The 21,985-nt window shown below is 41.6% G+C and overlaps 1 non-coding gene across 1 annotated transcript; it reads right to left on the minus strand.

Annotated features, from left to right (window-relative positions):
* Positions 1-8,292: 8,292 nt before the first annotated feature.
* On the minus strand, positions 8,293-8,379 carry TRNAS-GGA (transfer RNA serine (anticodon GGA)). Its single transcript has one exon. It is a non-coding gene; the product is annotated as a tRNA-Ser (tRNA).
* Positions 8,380-21,985: the final 13,606 nt, after the last annotated feature.

Consider the following 21,985-nt stretch of genomic DNA (forward strand, 5'->3'; position numbering starts at 1 on the left):
GCTTCTGTCACCTGTTCCTTCAACCTGAGGAACAACATGTCAGACCAGTTGCATGGCCTTCCTTTGCTGGCCAGTTGGTCCAATGCAATCACCCAGCTTTGCAGGAAGGCCTCTGCGTTCTCTTGGTCGTATAAGCGGCATGCAAAGATGACCAAGTACTAACATGCCTTTCGCAGTGTCTTCATCTTGTAAACCAGGCTAGGTGTTCTCCTAAACATGGCTGGCTCTTTCACCCAGCTCTTCAAGATATCTGTCAAGTTTGCATCGATGCTGGGTTTGTTGAAGGGTTTCTCCATTGTAATCAACGGTTGTGGAAAGGGATACATCTACTGAAATTCCTTCGCCCTGAAGGTAGCAAGCTCTATCCCACTGATAGTACTCAATGTCATCGTCTTAGGATCAGTGTGAGAGACAATCTAGTGGATCATTTCCGCACATGGAAACGCAGAATACTTGCTTGCAATCTAGTACAAGCTAGACTTGTGTATGTTGACATAGATCCTGCGGTCTTCCAGATCTTCCTCACATTTTCCCGAGAAAGTGTCATTGATGTCCTACCATTTCATCTTGATGTCTTTGTCTATGAACAACATGGTGTCTTCGTAAATGGGCAAGGTCATAGACACTTTTTCAACCGCATCTCTAGTTGCACTACCAACGGTGTCCTTTGACCCTTCTCTCTTGGAGGACATTGTACTTGTACTGTTGAGAAATGGATGAACACATGTTATACTTGGAGACATAGAAACATTCATCGCAAGCAATCTGTCAGTTGGAAAACAAAACAAATTTGAGCACTGACATGCAACATACCTGGGTGACTGATAGTGAAGATTGCACAATTTTCACTGGGAGGCTGGGAGATTGACTGCAAAAAATGCGCAAGGCACAGTCCAAGCTGTCAGGAGGCTGACTAACTGCTAGAACTATGCAATGCACGATTCAGCCTGATCTGATGAGGACTGAAACTGCGCAACATGCCGTTTCAATCACCAAGGGCATGCAAACCCACAAACTGAATTGCGCATTTTCAAGGGCCAGCATGGCATTGCCTCCCAGAATTGTGCAAAGAAAGCCTGGAGGTCAGTGCTGGCTAGTTTTTAACATTTTCTAGTAGGAAGGTAGTGCCTTCATTCTCAGAAATGCACATTGTTGTCTAGGCAAGGCAAGCCCCGGGCCAAGGCAGCTCAGACCCGCTGACGGGCAATTGAAAACATGTGAAGGTTCGAATGCATGGCGAGATTGAGTGTAAGCAAGAGTGTACGATCATGCGTGAAAATAATGAATGCAAGATTCAGAAAACGAGAAAGCATGCATGTGTGTGAAGCAAGTTGCCGCAAGGGTGATCGTCATTGCAAAATAGTGCCATGCATGCAACAGTAGTGAGATGCAAATAAAAGCTGAGACGGTGCTTGTACAAGCTAACATACAAAAAAATGACAACAAGTGTTCATTGAAACCAAGAATACAACACTCACACAAGCTGAAATACAAAAGGTGACAGAGAAGCAACAAAAAACATGTAAAGCGAACTTACCCGGAAAAAGACGAGTTGAACGCTTTGACAACTCCTAGATGCAATGTGGGATGTCAGAGCTCCAAGATCAATGTGAGGAATGAGCTCTATAGTATCGAATAAATAAGTTTGAGGCTTATGACATGCATGCCACAAACCTAGGAAAAAGTGACACTTGGAGGGAAGTTTCTAAAACGATCTTTGCATGTAACCTCCAGTTGCTAAAAAATAGATCCCTAAAATCTAGGGATGTTTTTTTCATGTTGATTTTTTTCTTTTTCGAGAAAAGCAGTCCATGCATGCAAAGCAAAATTGCTCAGTCCCGGGCGAAACCGGTCAACCGGAAGGCACATGCAGCAATCTGCAAGCTTGTGAAATGGATTTGCACAGTTTCTAGGCTAAGCAAGGCTGGTTGTCCCTCAGGCATTGCACAATTTCTGGGGTCAACAGGTCACTGCCTCCCAGAATTGTGCAATTTCTGGGCTGAAGCCCAATGTCAGGTTGGATTGCGCAATTTCCTAAGCGGGGGCTCTTGACTGGATTGTGCAATTCTAGAGCCCAGCAGGAAGCCCAATAGGATTGCACAATTTCTGGAGGGAAGGTTTATTCTCCTCCAGAATTGCGCAATTTTCAGGGGGAGCATCTCAGCTAGAAAAATTACCTAAGAACAGAATTGTAGCCTGTGGTGGGAGACAAGCAAGTTGACATGCACAAGCTGACAAGCCACTAAAACTCAGCTGAAGCTAATGTACTTGATAGTGCAAGACATGCTTCTAAGTGATCCGAGTTGACTCAGCTTCCAGATTTAACTAAGATTTTTTACTTTCATGATGTGATTAAAATTGCATTTAAAATAACATAAAGGAACAGATATGCATGATGTACAGAAGAAGGAACATGACAATCATCAGCAACATAAAATAACGAGATGTTGATAACGGAGTTCGTCCAGAATGGACTACGTCTCCGGCCCCGGGGTCAAGATGGTGTAGGCCACTGCATTAAGTGCTGGAAAGAGTGATGATGTACATAAGAGGTGATGTCACTATCATACAAGGAAAATGCCCTCACACAAGAGTGGCTCCAAGAGATGTTCTGCTACAGGAACTCTCAGCCAAAAAGGACTCCTATCAGTATGACATAAACTCATGCATGATGATAATGAACATCCTGCCAACATGGCATAAAAGGGATCTCAATGCAAACATGCATGGCGACACATGAGTATCCCATCAACATAACGACAAAAGGATCTCAAACAAAACATGATGAATCATGACAACAAGTACATCCCACAAATGATTTCACATCACATCAAGCAGGAATCATGAAACAAGTAAGAAACAAGATCCCACATCAAACATCAAACAGGGATCTATGCAGCACAATGCATAGCAAAATAAGTACATGAACATACTGCATATACCTCACATCCTAGGGCCATCTGAAGAAAATGATGTCAAACCGCTGAAACTGGTCGTACCATCAAACTCAATGCATCGAATCTCATGGAATGACTACTCGCACGTTGAACGCTGACACCTGCACTCCACTTAGAAAAGTGGCCGAAAAATGAAATGAGCAAATGGAAAATCTGAACGCACCATCAGATTTGTGGCGTCGAATAATGCAAAATCAACTGTCAAATTTATGAAGTCTGAGAAAGTGAAAATCTGGGACTTAAGGAATCTTTTAGATTCCCCCTGGATTCCTCAAAGATTCCCTCCTCCAGGTCCTCTGCAAATCCACTGTTCAAATCAGGAAACTGACTGCGCCATTAGGTTTGTGTCGCTGAGGTGTAAGATGAACATAAAATTTGTCTAATTTGGACATTGCAAAAAAATTTACCCTCCTGAGAATTTTGCTCAATCATGGTTCCACTTGCAATAAATTAATTAAAAAATTTATGTCTCGATTTTCATGCACGCTCCTAGTTCCTCCATGCCTAGACACACTGACAAAAGAACAGGTTTATACAAATTTTGTGTGCAGACTTATCAAATAAGTCGTTTAAGTGGATTGGTAAAGGACATGAATTGCAAGGAGGAGGTCAGGGGGTCAAACCCCGACCCCTCCATATTAATATCCTTATCGTTTTACAAAACCAAAAAGTTATTTCTTTTGGGGGTTGGGTCCGCATTGGGCGGCCCGCCCCTTAATCTTCGTAGCATATGAATGGGGTGTTGTTTGAACGTTGGCACATTATTGTTTTTGGTGTGTTGTGTTGTTTGGAGGTGGTGACATATGAGGTCGCCACATGGACGGGGCGGCTCTCCCGCTGTCGTGGGTTCAACTCCCACTATCCCATCTTTAATATGGCATGTGGAGTTGGGGTGTGGGCCGGGTCCATCGGAGGTGGCCCGCACCCACCCCATATTAAGTTTTAATATGTTATGTTGTTACGTGGAGGTTGGAGGGTCCAGAGGGGTGATGGCCACTGGCCCAATTAATTTTTATTTGGTTTATGTGGGTTGGGTGGGCCGACGGGGGTCACGGCCTGTCGGCCCAATTTTAATTAACTTGAGTGTTGGTTGTTGGGGGGTGGCGGGGTTGGTGGCCCACCACCCCATAATAAATAATTTTTTTTTTTTTTAAACAACAACACATGTTTTTTAATTTGTCTAATATAGCGGATATTAGACAAATTAACAATCCAACAAATTCGTCTGCTTTAGGCAACTAGGTTTCATGCCTCGAGGTTGGTAAAATTGTAGGACACTTAAACCTCGCCCACAGTCCAACTTTGACCAAAACTTTGATTGGCTGGTTCTCCCTCATACGAGCTCGGATTGACAAACCGTTCGCACCATTACGATCAGGACGACGAGATCTACGCTCTGGTCTTGGTTTGAAAGCATTCACATCACTTTGATTTTCGAGCTTTCATAAACCCTCTTTGTCCTGTGTCTCTGGAGCCACCTGAATCAATCCTCCCCACTGAGGAGCTTTTGGTCCTCCAAAAGCATGAAAAATAATATGTAACTTCTTTGTACCTTGTCTACATCACAACTGTTCTTGAAAAGGTCTTGCTTCCATCTCCTTCACCTTTGCTCTTCAGAGCCTTAAGCGATGCACTGACACCTACAACCTGTAGTGCATTGTTTTGCAAATTACATGCTTGACTTTCATGACCAACTAATGACCCAAGTGTCCCACACTTGCCACGAGTTTATAACACATACTCGGTGGTCAAGTTTACATCAAGGTGAACACAATACCCCAGCTACGAAAATAAGGCCAACATATTATTGTTGCTTCAACAAGTGATGGAAAAACATCATCACTGCAACACATGATTTACAAAAATAAGGCCAAACAGGACATCACTTTCACTGTTTATCATGCAACTCAAAATAAGACCAGACATTATTATCGCTTAACAATTGATGGAAACACATCATCACTTTTACATTTTAAAATGCAACAAATGATTTACAAATGCACGACCATGACAAGCTAACATATCTAGAAACCATTTTTCACTTATCAATGTGAATGGGTCACCCCCCAATGGTGGTTTTGCTTGTCAAACAATTGCTTCACCTGGTTCATGCACCGACACTTTGTCTTTAAGGCGTTGTTCTGGATGGAGCCTCCAACATGTGGCTCTTTGATGGCCACCTCTGTTGCAATGACTGAAATACCTCTTTTTCCTCCAGATCTGCTTAATATGTTTCTTTACCTGTTGTTGAGGGGTTCTTTCATGCCTAACCCTTTTGTGTGCTGCCATTCTTTTCCAACACTTAGAAAATGTATCGTTATGTAATCCACAAAAGGTACATGTTTTTCGATGCCATGTTTTACGCTCATCATTAACAACATGATTATAATTTAAATGAACATTCGAATGTCGAGAGTGGTTATACCTTTCCTTGTTGTCTTTGGTGTACGTATGGCGATGAGAGCTTGCCTCAACTCTTTCCCTACCATGGGCACTGCCATGGGATGATGGGGATGTGTTCCCAACATTCTCTTTCCTCGACGATTTTGACGATATCTCGGAAGAATCTGACACCTTCGAGCATTCTCCCTTGGTGTATCTCAAGCCTGTAAATTGAGGTCTCTGCACAACCTCCAATGGTTGAGTTATGCATTGGTTATTAACACCAAGTTATTTTTCCTCCTTGTACCTCATCCTAGTAAGGAGCCTCATGTTTGTCCTTGTAATTGGGATCTCCAAATCTCCAACAGAAATCATACTATGTAAAGATGAAACTGAAAGGAAATCAACATATTTTACCTCCTCTATCGATGAGGGCTTCTCATCATCTGTTGTTGGTGGTTCGCTAGCTGTCTCGGCGCATTCCCAAACTTTCTTTCTAACATACCCAAATCCTGTTCGACAGGGTAATTATTCTACTCTTATGGGGTTGACAATTCCTTGGCCATTAACGCCTAAGCCTTTTCCTTCATACCCCATTTTATTCAATAGTTTGGAGCCAATTCCTGTGGTAAGATTTTCAAAAACAGCGAAATCATCATCATGACACATACATGAATTAAGAGAATTACTTTTTACCTCACATGACGTTGCAGATTTTCCAAGGCCTCGTCCTTTGCTTGCAGCTGTTGTAGCAAAAATCTATTTTTCCTTTTTCCCTTCATGTAGAAGCATCTTCAATTCAGCGTTATCTGTTTGAAGACTTTGGTTGTTGTGCTTCAATTCTTCCAGGGCCTCTTCCGTGGTTTGCAACTAAAGTTGCAATCACTCCTTTTCCTTTGTCTCTTTTTGTAGAGCTTCTTCCACCCTTTTGGAAATTTTGAGCAAGGTCTCGTACATCGCTTTTTCATCCTCTGTCGTTGCACGTTCCATTGTTTATGCTTGCAATTCACATCCACGCAAAAACCGCTCTGATACCACTTGATCCGAGTTTACTCAACTTCTGGATTTAACCAAGATCTTTTACTTTCGTGGTATGATTAGATATGCATTTAAAATAGCATAAAGGAACAGATATGCATGTTGTACAGAAGAAGAAACATGACAATCATCAGCAACATAAAATAAGGAGACGTTGATAACGGAGTTTGTCCAGGAGGGACTACGTCTCCGAGCCCCAGGGTCAAGATGGTGTAGGCCACTGCATTAAGTGTTGGAAAGGGTGATGATGTACATAAGACGTGATATCGTTATCATACAAGGAAAATGCCCTCACATAGGAGTGGCTCCAAGAGATGTTCCGCTACAGGCACTGTCAGTCAAAAAATGACTCCTATCAGTATGACATAAACTCATGCATGATGATAATGAACATCCCGCCAACATGGCATAAAAGGGAACTCAATGCAAACATGCATGGCGACACATGAGTATCCCATCAACATAATAACAAAGAGATCTCAAACAAAACATGATGAATCATGACAACAAGTACATCCCACAAATGATTCTGCATCACATCAAGCAGGAATCATGAAACAAGATCCCACATTAAACATCAAACAGGGATCTGTGCAGCACAATGCATAGCAAAAGAAGAACATGAACATAATGCATATACCTCACATCCTGGAGTCGTCTGAAGAAAAGGATGTCAAACTGCTGAAGCTAGCCGTACCATCAATCTCGCTGCGTCGAGTCTCATGGAATCACTACTCACACGTTGAATGCTGAAACCTGCACTCCACTTAGAAAAGTGGCTGAAAAATGAAATGAGAAAATAGAAAATCTTAATGCACCCTCAGATTTATGGCGTCGAATAATGCAAAATCGACTATCAAATTTCTGAATTCTGAGAAAGTAAAAATCTGGGGCTTAAGGAATCTTTTAAATTCCCCCTAGATTCCTTAAAAATTCCCTCCTCCAGGTGCTCTGCAAATCTACTTCTCAAAGCAGGAAACTGACTACGCCATCAAGTTTGTTTCGCTGAGAGGTCTAAGATCGACATAAAATTTGTCCAATTTGGACACTACAACAAAATTCACCCTCCTGAGAATTTTGCTCAATCATGGTTCCACCTGCAATAAATTAATTAAAAAATTTATGTCTCGATTTCCTTGCACGCCCCTGGTTCCTTCATGCCTGGGCGCACTGACAAAAGAACGAGTTTATATAAATTTTGTGGGCAGACTTATTAAATAAGTCGTTTAGGTGGATTGGTAAAGGAGGCGAATCGCAAGGAGGTCTGGTGGTCAATCCTGACCCCTCCATATTAATATCCTTATCGTTTTACAAAACCGAAAATTTATTTCTTTTGGGGGTCGGGACCACATTGGGCAGCCCGCCCCTTAATCTCCACAGCATATGAATGGGCCATTTTTTGAACGTTGGCGCATTAATGTTTTTGGCACGTTGTGTTGTTTGGAGGTGGTGACATATGAGGCCGCCGCGTGGGCAGGGCCGGCCCTCCCGCCAGTCGTGGGTTCAACTCCCACGGGCCCCTCCTTTAATATGGCATGTGGAGTTGGGGTGTGGGTCGGGTCCACCGGAGGTGGCCCGCGCCCACCCCATATTAAGTTAGATTTATAGGTTTCGCTGTAAACCATATCGGTTGCTTCCAATCACGTAAATTAATAATCCACTGATTTTTCAACATCAGTCAGTTCGGACCTCCACTTAGTTTCACCCAAGCCTCATCCTGGTCATGGATAGATCACCCAGGTTTGGGTCCATAAGCAGTGACAATTGCCCCATGAAGACTCGCTCTCGCTACAACATCAGATTCCAATCACATTCGTGCACCTAACTCACTCACTCTGTCGGGATGGGGTAATGTGGGGTTGGATAGATTGGAAAAACAATGGATGAGAAGAAAATAGATAGTAGGGCGAAGATACGGAAAGAGAGGGATTCGAACCCTCGGTAAGCAGAAGCCTACATAGCAGTTCCAATGCTACGCCTTGAACCGCTCGGCCATCTTTCCTATGAGATCTCTTGGTTCTAATTAATAAAATGAGTCAATAGCAACTTCCTTACGAAACGAATTCTTTTTGTTCGGGTACGAACAGTTCAATCTTTCGGAAATAATATGTTATGTTGTTACGTGGAGGTTGGACGGTCCGGCAGGGTGATGGTCGTTGACCCAATTAATTTTTATTTGGTTTATGCGGGTTGGGTGGGCCGACGGGGGTCACAGCCTGTCGGCCCAGATTTAATTAACTTGAGTGTTGGTTGTTAGGGGGTGGCAGGGTTGGTGGCCCACCACCCCATAATCAATATTTTTTATTTTTAAAACAACAATTTTTTTTGAATTTGTCTAATATAGGGGATATTAGACAAATTAACGATCCAATAAATTCGCCCACTTTTGGGAGCTAGGTTTCATGCCTCGGGGTCGGTCCAATTGTAGGACACTTAAACCTCGCCCACAATCCAACTTTGACCAAAACTTTGACTGGCTCGTTTTCCCTCATACGAACTCAGATTAATGAACCGTTGGCACCGTTACAATCAGGACGACGAGATCTACACTCTGGTCTTGGTTTGAAAGCATTCTGATCACTTTGATTTTTGAGCTTTCTTAAACCCTTTGTCCTGTGTGTGTCTCTAGAGCCACCTGGAACACTAAGGATGGTTGGTAGGGAGGCTCCAAAATGAGGCTAAGGAAAAATTTTGGAGAGTGGTTGTAGCAGCTACACTGGGCCCACTCTCCTTACCTGATCTGAAAATGGGGCACTTAGGCTTCTTGTCCAACTTACAAGAACCTCTCCCACTCCCAAAGCTTTAAATATTCCCAAGTCTTATTGATTAACCAATGCGGAATTAATAAGTGCTTGATATTAAGGTGTATGCTGGTATTTGCTTTAAACTGTTCAGGTGTTGTAAATTAATGTGCTGAAACTGATATATAAATACATATAACAATAAATAATGCAGCAATAAACAATCACACAGAACCAGCAATTTAATTAGGAGTTCACCCACAACTCTTGGGCTACGTCTCCGTGAGCTTTAGTCAATTCAACTAGGCTCTATAGGATTATGGTATAAGTCCTTTTTACAAGCTCTTGGCTCAACTCGTGCTGTTTTACACAAAAACAGTGGGTTCAGACACTATTTTATCCCCTATCTCTTGAAGCTTTGGCTCTTGGCTCTAGCTCTGGCTCTTGGCTCTTGGTTCTAGCTCTTGGCTCTGACTCTGGCTCTTCGGCTCTGGCTCTGGCTCTTGCTCTTTGGCTTTGGCTCCTTTCTACTCTCTATCAGTTTACAGCCCTCTTGGCTTTCCACTTGACTTCCAAGTGACTCCCTTGGCTGCCTTTTTGCTTCTGCGTTGCCTCTTTTGCCTTAGCTTCCTGCTTTGGCTTGGCTTACTCTCCGTTTTAGCAAAAAAAAAACCCCAACAACAACCAACAACCTCTGTCTCTGTCATTCTGTGGCTTTTAAGCCAAATCGGCACTGCCTATTCATTTTCCCTCTCGGGCTCTCTGTCTTCCGGCTTTGGTCCGCTCAAATCCCTTCTCTGAGCATTAGCAATCATTGCTAAATGCCCTCAGGGATGGTGGCCACCTGTGCTGTAATGGGAGAGTGCATCGACGCTTGAAATCCCCTAGAAACAGTTGTTCCCTATTTACACAAAGAACGTTGTAAAACACGGGAAAAATCGCCAAATCTCTATTTATCGGACTTCAAAAGTCCTTAATTCCAATTTATAACACTATCGAGTCTGCCTAAAATCGCTTATCACAAGTCGCAATGCCCATTCCATGGCTTCCCGTTTGTTTTTCAAATATACATTAAAACGTTGAAAATCCCTCAAAATGGCCTTATGGCAGATTTGAAATAATATACATTTGCATTTAGAAACCCTTTCGGGTCCGGTTTCATCGCATCGGGCACTTTTCCTTCGTATTTCGTTTATTTAACGAAAAAAGCAATACAAAGAAAATTGTCGTTTGACGGATCTCAAATATATTAAATCTGGTTCATATTGCCGTCGGGTCCGGCCATTGCATCGCATATATATATATATATATATATATATATATATATAGCCCTCTCCTTGTAATGTGCCGACGTGATATTGCAATGCGACTTGTCGCAATCGCATATCACATAAGCCCAAGGTATTTCCATATGGTATGGTCTATGCCAACGCCAATTGCAATCCGCCGATATCGGCGATCGTGGTATCGCATCGGCCCGATCCCATCGCATGTCTGCCTCCGATTGCCTCCGCCTGTCACTGCCGATGCGATATTCCAATCGGATCTGGACCATTGATCAGCTAGATCCGACGGCTCCTGTTCATTGTTGGTTTAAGCCCCCAATAGGCATGTTTTTGGTCGTTTCTTTGTGTTTTTGCCTTCCGATAGTGTAATCCAATATTTCCAAAACTTCTCCTTTTGTGATGGTTTTTGGATTTTTAGAAGACTTTGAAGACTTAGAGGGTTTTTAGGACCCATTTTTAGAGGATTTTTCCTCTTTTTCCTTTGGAAAAAGGGCAGCTTCATTTTGTGATAACTTCTACATCCTAAGTCAGTTTTTGCCCATTCAAGTTGTAGTAGATTCAAAATGAGACGATCTCTACAATGGGGCTAGTTCCAGGAACTTCCTTGGACTTTCATTTTCCTCAGTGAGGAACACTTAGACTTAGGAGTCTATCCAAAATCCATTTTGGATCATTACCAGGTGTTGTTGGATAGATGTGTGCATAGGTTTATTTCAATTAATTTATTTATCGTTGTGAATGATTATCAGTGTGTTTATGTGAGTCTACTTTGTTGTTACTCTTGTTGTTGTTACAGTCATTATTGTTGTTACTCTTATTTGTTGTTACAATTATTGCTTGTTGTTACACATTGTTAAGTTTATAGTTGAATGTTCAGTACTAGGTAGGGAAACTGTGGCCTGCATATACTTTGCATGATAGCCTTGAAATAACTCGTAGAGCCCTGGGTTGACAATTAATGTGGAATTGGGTGAATTGCATGATTCATATCTGAATGCCAACATTTTGGCGTCGTTGCCGAGAAGGCTATTAAGGGCGCGAAAGTACGACTAGTATTGATCATAGCACTGATCTCTCATCCTGTAGAGGGAAATTTTCACCCTACTCCAGGTCCTAATCATTAGATCATTTTTGTTGCTTTGATTGTCTTGTTTTCTTTTTCATAAGAACCACTTTCTCTTCCTGGGAAGGGAAGTCTTTATGTCACCCTATTTCAGGTCTTGAGCTTAATTTTGTCATTGATTTATTTTATTTCTTTGCTTTCTTTTTAGGGGCCATTCTCTTGTCCTGGGGAGGGAATTTGGTACCCTATTCTAGGTCCTGAGCTTTTGATTTGCTTAAACGTTTTCCTTTTATTTCCTGATTGTATTAATAGAGATACAAATAAAAGGGGCAGAGGAAGACCCCCGAAAAGAAGAGGGAGATATCTAGGCATAAATACCTAGATCCAAGAGATCATTTCAAGAGATGAGTCGAGAGCATTGTCGCGAGCTTCTGTTAGGGTGAGATATCATACGAGATCTGGAGGGCAATCAATTTCACAACCAAAACCTTCCTCAATAACAGAAGTGCAATTCAAGGAAGAAGAAGTAGCAAATTGAGGATCTGAGGAACTGTATATTGCAAGTTTAGAGGAAGAAGATTTGAGGAAATTCTTTGTGCCATTTGATCAAAGGAGCATTGTTAAACAACCTCAACCACCTGTTATATAATAGCCAAAGCCAGAACCTGTTGAGATTCCAAGTGGGTATTGGCAGAGATGTTCATGGCTCCTGCAACTTCTTCGATCGAATTTCCAATTGGATATATCGGAGGTGATGCGCCTATGAAGCCTATTCCTTTGACAACATTACCTAATTTCCATGGTATTTCTTCTAAGGATCCGGAAACATTAATTTTTGAATTCGACGTTGTTTATCGAGGATATGATTATATTTCTGATGCTCAAATATTGAATATATTCCCCACCATTTTGAAAGGCACAACTTGGAGATGGTTTATGGGTTTAGGGGGGGAATCTATTGCTACATGGGACGATATGAAGAAGATTTTTCTCGAGAAATATCAAGGTTACTACAAATCCCAAGATGTGAAGGAATAAATATTTAAGATTATGCAAAAAGATGATGAGAACATGGAGGAATTTGTGGAGTGCATTCAATATAGTTTGCAGAGATCAGGCCATCGTGATCTAGATAAGAATATTTTGAAAATAATCTTTCTCCAGGCACTAAGGGAGGAATCTTGGAACTATTGAATGTGGTAGGGAAAGGAGATATATCACAAGAGGAATTTGATGCCATTTGTGAATTATGTATCAAGTGTTCAAGAGGGGCTGCGAGGCATAATCAAGGGATCCAAACTCTCAAGGCATCTAGCGGCGAAGTTAAAAAAGCAAAGATTGGGAACTTGCTGGATAATTTGAGAACTGATATCCTAAGCAAACTATCATCAAAATTAGACGTGTTACAGGTGAAACAAAAGCAGATAGAAGCAGAGAAAGCTATGTCCATTTTTTTCCTCAATGCAGGAAGAAGCATCCGTTGAAGGAATTCCCATTGAAGTCCATCAATACTTGTGCGATATGTGACTAAAGTCATTCCACTAGCACCTGTCCATCTCTTCCTGGGTTGAAGGCTGTCTTTCAGGGAACAAATGAAGAAATGGATCTGCTGTATTTTATGGTATCAAAGAAACCAAGGCAACCACGGCCACAAAACATGAATCAAGGTATGTCTCAAGACCTTTCTCAGTTTTTTAATAATCTGATTTTGGGCCTCAATCTGTACCTTTTTTACCTTCATAGCCGTAGTCTTATCAATATCTAATGACCTGGCAACCATGGTACCCTCAATCTGGTCCAAACCCTTCATGGTCCCAGAATTAGCGTGGACCTCCTCCTCCTCCCTCAACATAATTCTCACAACCTATGCCACAACAACAACTACAGTTGCCTTCTAATGTGTCCTTTAGTAATCCTCCTCTTCATCTGCAGTTGTCTATTCAATCCAATCCAAATCCAAACAATCGGGAGCCTCAGCAGGTTGAGGCAGTCAACCTCCCTACATATAGTATCGCCACCGCAGAATGTAATGAATTGAATCTTCGGTTTGGTCAGGTGGTGAATACTCAAACTTCACCAATAATTGTTGAACATATTGATGATGAAGTCTCAGAACCAAAACCTAGAGATTCTATTAGAGCAACTGGGGATGAGGAAATACAAATTCCTATGAAACAACAAACCCTTTCACAAACGATTGTTACTAGAGGATGTCAAACTAGTCCACCTTATCCTGAGAGATTATCATTGAGCAAACCAAGTCCTCGTCCTGAATTCGACTTTTTAGGGGAGCTGCAGAATTTATTTATCAAAATCTCATTACTTCAGGCTATGAAGGACGTACCGATTTATGCCAAAACAATTAAAGAATATTGCTCTAAGAAACCTAGCAGAAAACCAAAGGATCTACTCACTATTCACGTTATGGGAAAATTATCAAAAATAATGTTGGGGAAGCCTATACTTGTTAAATACGAGGATCCAGGGAACCCAATTCTGATAGTATAGATTAATGGGGTTGATATCCCAAATGTACTAGTAGATTTGGGGGTAGAAATTAACGTTATAACCTCTGCAACTATGATTACCTTGGGTCTGTGGAACCTTAAACCAACTCCCACCGTCCTAGAATTGGCAGATCGGTCTACTATAAGACTGGTAGGGAAGCTAGAAGATATAACCATTTTAGTAGACTCATGGCAATACCTTGTCGATCTTTTGGTTTTACATACTCAATCCCCAGCCGGTGGACACCCTTTGATTTTAGGGAGACCTTGGCTTGTGACCACAGATGCTTACATTGGGTGTCGGTCTAGAAATATGGTAATATCCAATGGGGAAGTTACAAAGAATCTTATCCTCTATCCCCCTGCCAAACCAAGTTTTTCAGATAAACCAGGATTTACCTTGATGCAAAAATCTCTACCTATGAAAGAGCCTGAATCCGAGAATGAAGAATTTAGACCGATCCTTACCATCAGTGAGGCTCTTTGTTTCAAGGATGAAACGAAGGATGATGCCATTAACACCTTTCTTAGCAGTCCCAACTTCGTTTCTGACCCAACCCACCAGTTATTCGAATCTGTCATGAGTTGCAACGTTCAAGAAAATATGGAACCAAAAACAGAAGTTGGAAATATTCTTGTAATTGTACCCCGTGAAAACATTTCTATAGAAATTGAACCAGGGAAAACATTGAATATTAATCTTGCCCTTTCTCCCTCCCAAATTGAACGGTTACTGAAGGTCCTTCGAGAACATAAAGGAGCCTTTGCTTGGGAGTATACAGATATGAAAGGCATCCCTGCTGATTTATGCACTCATCACATATACATTAAAGAAGAATGTCGACATGTTAGGCAACCACAGAGAAGAATGAACCCTGCCTTAAAAAACATTGTCAAAGATGAATTACAAAAGCTATTAGATGTGGGTTTCATTTATCCGATATCGAACAATCAATGGGTTTCCCCGCTGATCATTGTTCCTAAGAAGAATGGCAAGTGGTGGATTTGTGTGGATTACAGGGAATTAAATAAAGCAACTTTAAAAGATCATTTTCCCCTACCCTTTATTGACTAGGTCCTTGATACATTAGCTGGAAAGAAGTTTTTCTCCTTTCTAGATGGATTCAGCGGATACAACCAGATACAAATAGCTCCTAAGGATCAGGATAAAACCACCTTCACATGTCCTTTGGGGACCTTTGCCTACCAAGTCCTCCCATTTGGTCTCTATAACACACCTGCCACCTTTCAAAGGGAAATAGTAGGAATTGTTTATAATCTAATCAATGATAGTATTGAAATTTACATGGATGACTTCACCCCATATGGGGATTATTTTGAAGAACATCTAGAAAACTTAGAGAAATTACTTAAAAGATGTATACAAACACATATTTCTCTTAATACAGAAAAATGTCATATGATGATGGAGGAAGGAATACTGTTGGGACACCTGCTTTCAACTACAGGAATTTGGGTTGATCCTACTAAGGTAGAAGTGATATTGAATTTTCGTACACCTAAGACACCGACACAGGTACGTAGATTTATTGGTTATGGTGGCTATTACAGACAGTTTATAGAGAATTTTTATAAGACAACATTCCCACTTTTTCAATTGTTACCTAAATATGCAGAGTTTGTGTGGGCATATGAGATGTCGCTTCAACCTTAACTAGTTCTTGAGCCCTTCGAAAAATGGGCTATTGATTTCGTTGGGCCATTCAATCCGCCTTCACATCAGAAAGTTCACATTCTGGTATGCGCGAACTAAGTGACAAAGTGGGTAGAGACCAAGGTTGTTGTGAAAGCAACAGAACAGATTGTCTCGGACTTTTTATTTGAAGAAATTTTTACTTGGCATGGAGCTCCTAGAGAGATAATTTTGGATGGAGGGGCGCAGTTTACATCACATCTGATATAAAGACTTATGAAGAAATATGGAATCAAGAATAGGGTAACGTCTCCATATCACCCTTAGGCGAATGGCCAAGTCAAGAGCACAAACAAGGTATTGGAAAATATTCTTACAAAGACTGTAGCAAACCATCATCGAAATTGGGCTGAAAAGCTTCTTGAGGCATTGTGGGCATATAGAACAACATGGCGAAACACAACAAGATTTTCACCATATGAGCTTGTCTATGGGAAATCCCCTTTGTTTCTTGTGGAATTCGAAATTAAGACAGCCCTTGAAGTAGGTTTGAATCTTTCAAAAGCCCAAAAACACCAACTGGAATAGTTAAATGAGTTGGGTGAAATTTGTTTGGTAGTTGTCCAGAACACTGCTACAATTCAGCAGCAGCGAACTAAATGGCACACCAAATTTATTAATATAAATGTGTTTCAAGGGGGCGATTGGGCATTTCTCTATGACTCTCGGTTCAAATATTTTAAAGGGAAACTTTGTTGTAGATGGATGGGAACATATGAAGTTTTTACGGTATTTGATAACGGGAATGTTAGAGTTATAACAATTGATGAGGCACATACTCCTTTGCTTGTAAATGGACATCACCTTAGACTATACCACCACCCAGCTTCTAAAGACTCCTTTATCAAACATCTCTCTGATAATTCTGGTTTTCGAAATTATTAGTGCCAAAAACTCTTTCTCTACACCTCTGATCTAACATACATACATATATATATATATATAAATGTTATTACTACTTTATCATTCTTTTTCCTACAGGGATCTCACTAGTGTTGTTACTCCTCTGGTGTTGTTACTCCATGGCAATGGTGATTTTGTCTAAGTACTTTGGTGTTGTTACTCCTTTGGTGTTGTTACTCCTTCGCAATTTCATCTAAGTACTCTGGTGTTGTTACTCCGTCGCGATTCCGACTAAGTGTTCAAGCGGTGTTGTTACTCCTCGAGCGTTGTTACTCCCCCAATGTTGTTACTCCTCAAGTGTTGTTACTCCCTCCGATGTTATTACTCCTCCGTTGTTATTACTCCGTCAAGTTAAGTCGTCAGATACATTCCCGGTCGACTTTGTGGATTTGATTGATAATTCATATGACATGACTCGATATGACCAGGGACAGACATCCCCTTAGTTGTGGCGGGGGGGGGTTATTATAATAAATACAAAAACGCCATAATTAAAATGAAGTAATGACTTGTCATATCACTATTGAACCCTGTACCAAGTGTGTACACTCCACGATCCCCACCATACCTTGCACGGTTATCCATATGCATTGGGACTTGAATAAGTACGATTGTGTTAATGGACGATCCTTTCCAATGTTGTGAAACAATTACCATAATTATCACTCATTATTACCATAATCTGCCATGGATTTTTCCATATTTTACCATTATCTCCTGATTTTCACTATCACCGCACCCCGTCACCACCACAACCCTGTCACTACAATTTTACCTGTCGACACTCCTCCTCAGCGGTCTTGTTGTTACTCCAATTACTGCCATAAAGCAACTGCAGAACAAGCAAGAAAGCCGTTAGGCACGAACCAGAGAATACAATGCAAGTCCAGAGCAATCTAGACGTCTGGAAGGTCTTTTTAGATGCAGGATGGCATGTGTATTTTGAGAGGTTGCAGGGATTTGACAAAGCCATCACAGTTGAATTCGTGTGAAATTTGGATGGAAATCATTCCAGAGTGCGTGGATTGGATATTCCTATCACAGAGGAAGTAATTTTGACTATCAACGGATTGTCGCGAGGAGGGAAGAAATGGTTTTCAAGGAAATCTCCTTTGCCAGAGTTCTCGGAATTGTTCTTATAGGCTGGTGAAACAGCAGTCCAGAAGGGTAGGGGGTATGATCGAAAGTCTTTGCCGCACCCATGGACCAATATTGCATATTTTGTCATGAGGTACATTACTTGTGAAGGTCAGTTTGCTACTTTATTTAAGTGTCATTTTAAGATTCTTGCACGCCTTCGGTTTAGGCATGCACAAATTCATTCCCTAGACATGCCATATTTTCTATGGAATAGTCTTCAGGTAATGGCATAGTATGCTCGTCGATCTCGACAAGCATTAGCAGTCCTTACAAATCATGGGTTGGTCAAACTATTATTCGTGCATGCTCTGTCCCGGACTACTTTGGCTTGGTCACAATTCACTGAGCTAGCAGAGGAAGAACTTGCGGCTATGATGCCTGCAAAGGAGGATGAGAAATAATTGATGGCAAAAGAAGAAGAAGTCGCAGACGACGTTGCTCCACAAGAACCAGCGTCGCCTGCTGGCTCAATGGGAGTAGAAGCAATGGAAACAGGAGAGGCTACAGCCAATGCTGCTCCACAAGAAGCATCGTCACCTGCTGACTCAACGGAAGTGGAAGCAATGGAGACAGAAGAAGCCACAGTGGACGCTGCTCCACAAGAATCAGTGTCGATTGTCGAGCAAGAGGACAAACTAGAAGAAGCACATGCAGAAAAAGAAAACGGGAGCACAAACCAACTAGTGAGCACAAGGGAAGGAGGACCTGAGCCAGCAGGCACTGAGAGAACGAACACTAAAGAAAGCATTTTTTGTTCTTCGCTTCTTGCATCCTTACCAAGAGGTGCAAGGAAGTTTCGTTCCCCTATGCGACTGGTAAAGGAAGAAGCTTCTCCCCCAATCTTAAAATTTGTCGGGGCGGTTAAAGGCACCATTTTCGACACTGTTACACAAGAACCAATGTCTACTGGTGAACAAATTGCACAAATTGAGGGATTGGTGATCGACACTGCAACACAAGAACCACTACCGACCAAAGAACAAATTGAAGAGACTATGGCCAACACTGTCCCCACAGGGCTATTAGAGGATGGTGTTGTTGTTGATGCTACCCCACAGGGACCTGCAATGGCTACAAAGCCAACAAAGGAAGGTGTGGAGGATTCGAGGCCTGAAGGAGAAAACGGTCGAGAAGCGGAGCAGTCACAAGAAAAGGGTGTCGAAGGCACTACCTCGCAAGGGCCTACAGTGACTCTAGAATCACCAAGGGAAGATATGGAGATTCTGAGACCTGAAGGGGGAGATGTTGGGACTATTCCCCGAGTCGAGGAACAAACAAAGGGGGTCAAGGTAAAGCAAGAGTCGATTGACGAATTTGTCGACGTCAATCCACCAAACCCCACACTAGTTGCGAGACCAGTCGAGGAGGTTACTGTCAAACAAGAATTCATTGAGCAATGTGCAAAAATAAGGCCTCCTCTTAAAGAGAGGTACTAGTCGCAATTCAGGGAAAACATGCAACTAAAAATGGAAATTTTCAAGTTAAGGAAGCAGGTACGACGCTTACGAAGGAAAGTGAGGAGGCATAAGAAGAATGTTGTGAAACCTAGGGCTGAAACCATCTCAGCAGCAATGCAGATTGAGGACAGGCCTACAACCTCTGTAGCTACACAAACCGAGACGCTTTTGCATGTGATTGAGGCACGGGAGTTTTTCATGACTACAGAAATTCAAAAGTGGCAAGCTGCTGCAGCTCACCTTCAATGGGGGACCATTCCTTTAGAAGCCCACCGAGAAGGAGTGAAGGGAATTCGTGAGCAAGCCGTGAAAATAGTTACCTATTACATGGAGCAATTGGAGAAAGAGAAACGGAAGCAGCAAAAGTAGCAAAAGAAAATCAAGGAACTGGAAGGGCAGGTGCAGCTACTGAAGGCTGATAAGGAAGAAATATTTTCTCTGTCACAGCAGGTAATGGCTTGCCTACCCCTTGCCCACAACTATTCTTTATTCCTCCATGAACAGTATATATTCTTTTGTTTAGAAACTGTCCACCAGGAACTCAGCCATGTGATAGAATACTCAATACAGTTTCTGCACATCTTGAGAAGCCACAATATTCTGGATCAACACTTGATGTGCGAACTCTATATGCATGATTACTTTTTGGGCAATGATCAATCATTTAACCCAGTGCCATACATGGGAGACATTCAATTGAGAGCCTTTACCTCCTACATAGTTAATCAAGTTAAATGGAAGAAGGCCTTCGACACGTTCGAAGAGAATTAAGAAAACAGGCCACTTGTCCTTCAAATGGAGAATTGTTAGTCTGTGAATGTTTATAACAAACACCAAACCCTCTTAGGGATCGAGGGACGGAAAGAATAGATGCTAGCAACCCAGAAATGGTGCGTTGACATATGCACAAAACAATTTTTGACTTGTCAAGAGGAGGCCTGGGACAACTGCCAGAAATGGTGGACGCTATCGTCATCAGCCGTCAGGATACATGAACCTTTTGGGGTCCCCAATTTTGCTCAGGCTTTAAACATGGTACCTCAGTATATTGCATGCATGCAGCTTCATGGGGTCCGATGGATGGGTTTGAGGTTCTGATTCCCCATTATCTGGTTGCCAGTCGATCAATATACTCTCCATCTTACGAGGTAGGCGAGGATTGGTGGAAGGAAGTCCTTCAAACAGATGGATATAAGCCTCCAGGGACAGAAATGGCTGCAAAATATGATCTCGCACAACTTCGTGTTGATCATCGCAACTCAAATCCCGATCTGAGCAAGTGACAGGGTTGCATGAGGACATGCAGAAAGACTAGTTGGGGAGAGATGTTGGTGGCTGAATTTGTATGTTTTTACCCACCTTTTTACCTTGTTTCATGTATCCATTTTACACCATTGTTGGTTAATTTACATTCTAAACCACACAGGTATACCTCTTGTCATGTTGTTATGAATCATTAATCAATGAAGCATAGTCATAGGGGATTGTTGCCTAAGTGGCTTGCTAATTCGATTATTCTTGCAGATTTGGAGGAAGTATGATCAAGGCTGTGGTTCTACAATGGTGACCATCCAGCTAGCAGCGCTATCTTGAGACATCAACTGCAACGGTGGATCAATATTTTAATCAACACACTGTTATCTTTATATTTTGTTTTGCTTAAGAAACCACTATGTAATTGTAGGCAGACATCTACTGTAATTCTAGGAGTTGTTAGTGTTAACAAATTGTATAAGTAGAGTTATGGGGCTGTGAAAGTCGACAGTTAAGATTGCAAGGAATTGCGTTAACTTTCAGTTTGTAACAGCATACATGTATTATCCTTTTGATTAATGAAATTCTGATCTTCTGAGCATTTCGTGACTTCTTGATCTCGCCATAGCCCTGATCAGGTAGTTGGGCCCACTCTCCTGACTAGGTGTGGTTGGATAGATGTGTGCATAGTTTTATTTTAGTTAACTTATTTATCGTTGTGAATAATTATCAGTGTGTTGTTGTGAGTCTTCTTTGTTGTTACTCTTATTGTTGTTAGTCATTATTGTTGTTACAGTTATCGCTACCTGTTACACATTGTTAAGTTTTTAATTGAATGTTCAGTGCTGGGTAGGGAAACTGTGGCCTGCATATACTTTGCATGATAGCCTTGAAATAACTCATAGAGCCCTGGGTTGACAATTAATGTGGAATTGGGTGAATTGCATGATTCATATATGAACGCCAATAGGGGTCATGTGATAGCATCTCGCTGATGTGGCAAGGGTTAATTGGTCAAGCTTTGGAAGGGCATAACTTTCAATCCAAAGATCGGATAGGGGAAAAATTTATACCACCGAAAAGCTCTCGACGAGTTGAATGCAATGGTGTTTTTCAAAGTTAATTACGCAAGATTTGGAGAAGAAAGAATTTGTAATCCCATCTTTGTAGTGAGACCATGGAGGTCGAGTTAGTTGAAAGTGCGAGCCCTCTCACCAGCCTTAGAAGTCCAAGGGGTTGGGAGGGAATGTTATAGAAACCAAAAACCTAAACAACACGAGATAAGAGCACTTATAGAGGACCTTTGAGCATTTAAAAATCATTGACCATACTAAGATAAAGATCCAAAACTTGAACTCGCACAAACCAAACGACCCTTTCTCTGCTTAAAAATGCTTTCTCTACAATTAGCCTCCAAACACAAACATCCATTATCATCAAGCAAATCCAAAGCACATCGAGAAAATCCATTATCCTAAATAGCTTGTAAGCATTCTATAACTTAGAAAGAGTGAAGAAAATGAGCTACACACAACCCTCCCCT

Source organism: Pinus tabuliformis, chromosome 1_2 (genome assembly GCF_031772625.1).
Source record: "Pinus tabuliformis cultivar Carrire ecotype Pingquan chromosome 1_2, CPIR1, whole genome shotgun sequence".
NCBI classification, from domain to species: domain Eukaryota; kingdom Viridiplantae; phylum Streptophyta; class Pinopsida; order Pinales; family Pinaceae; genus Pinus; species Pinus tabuliformis.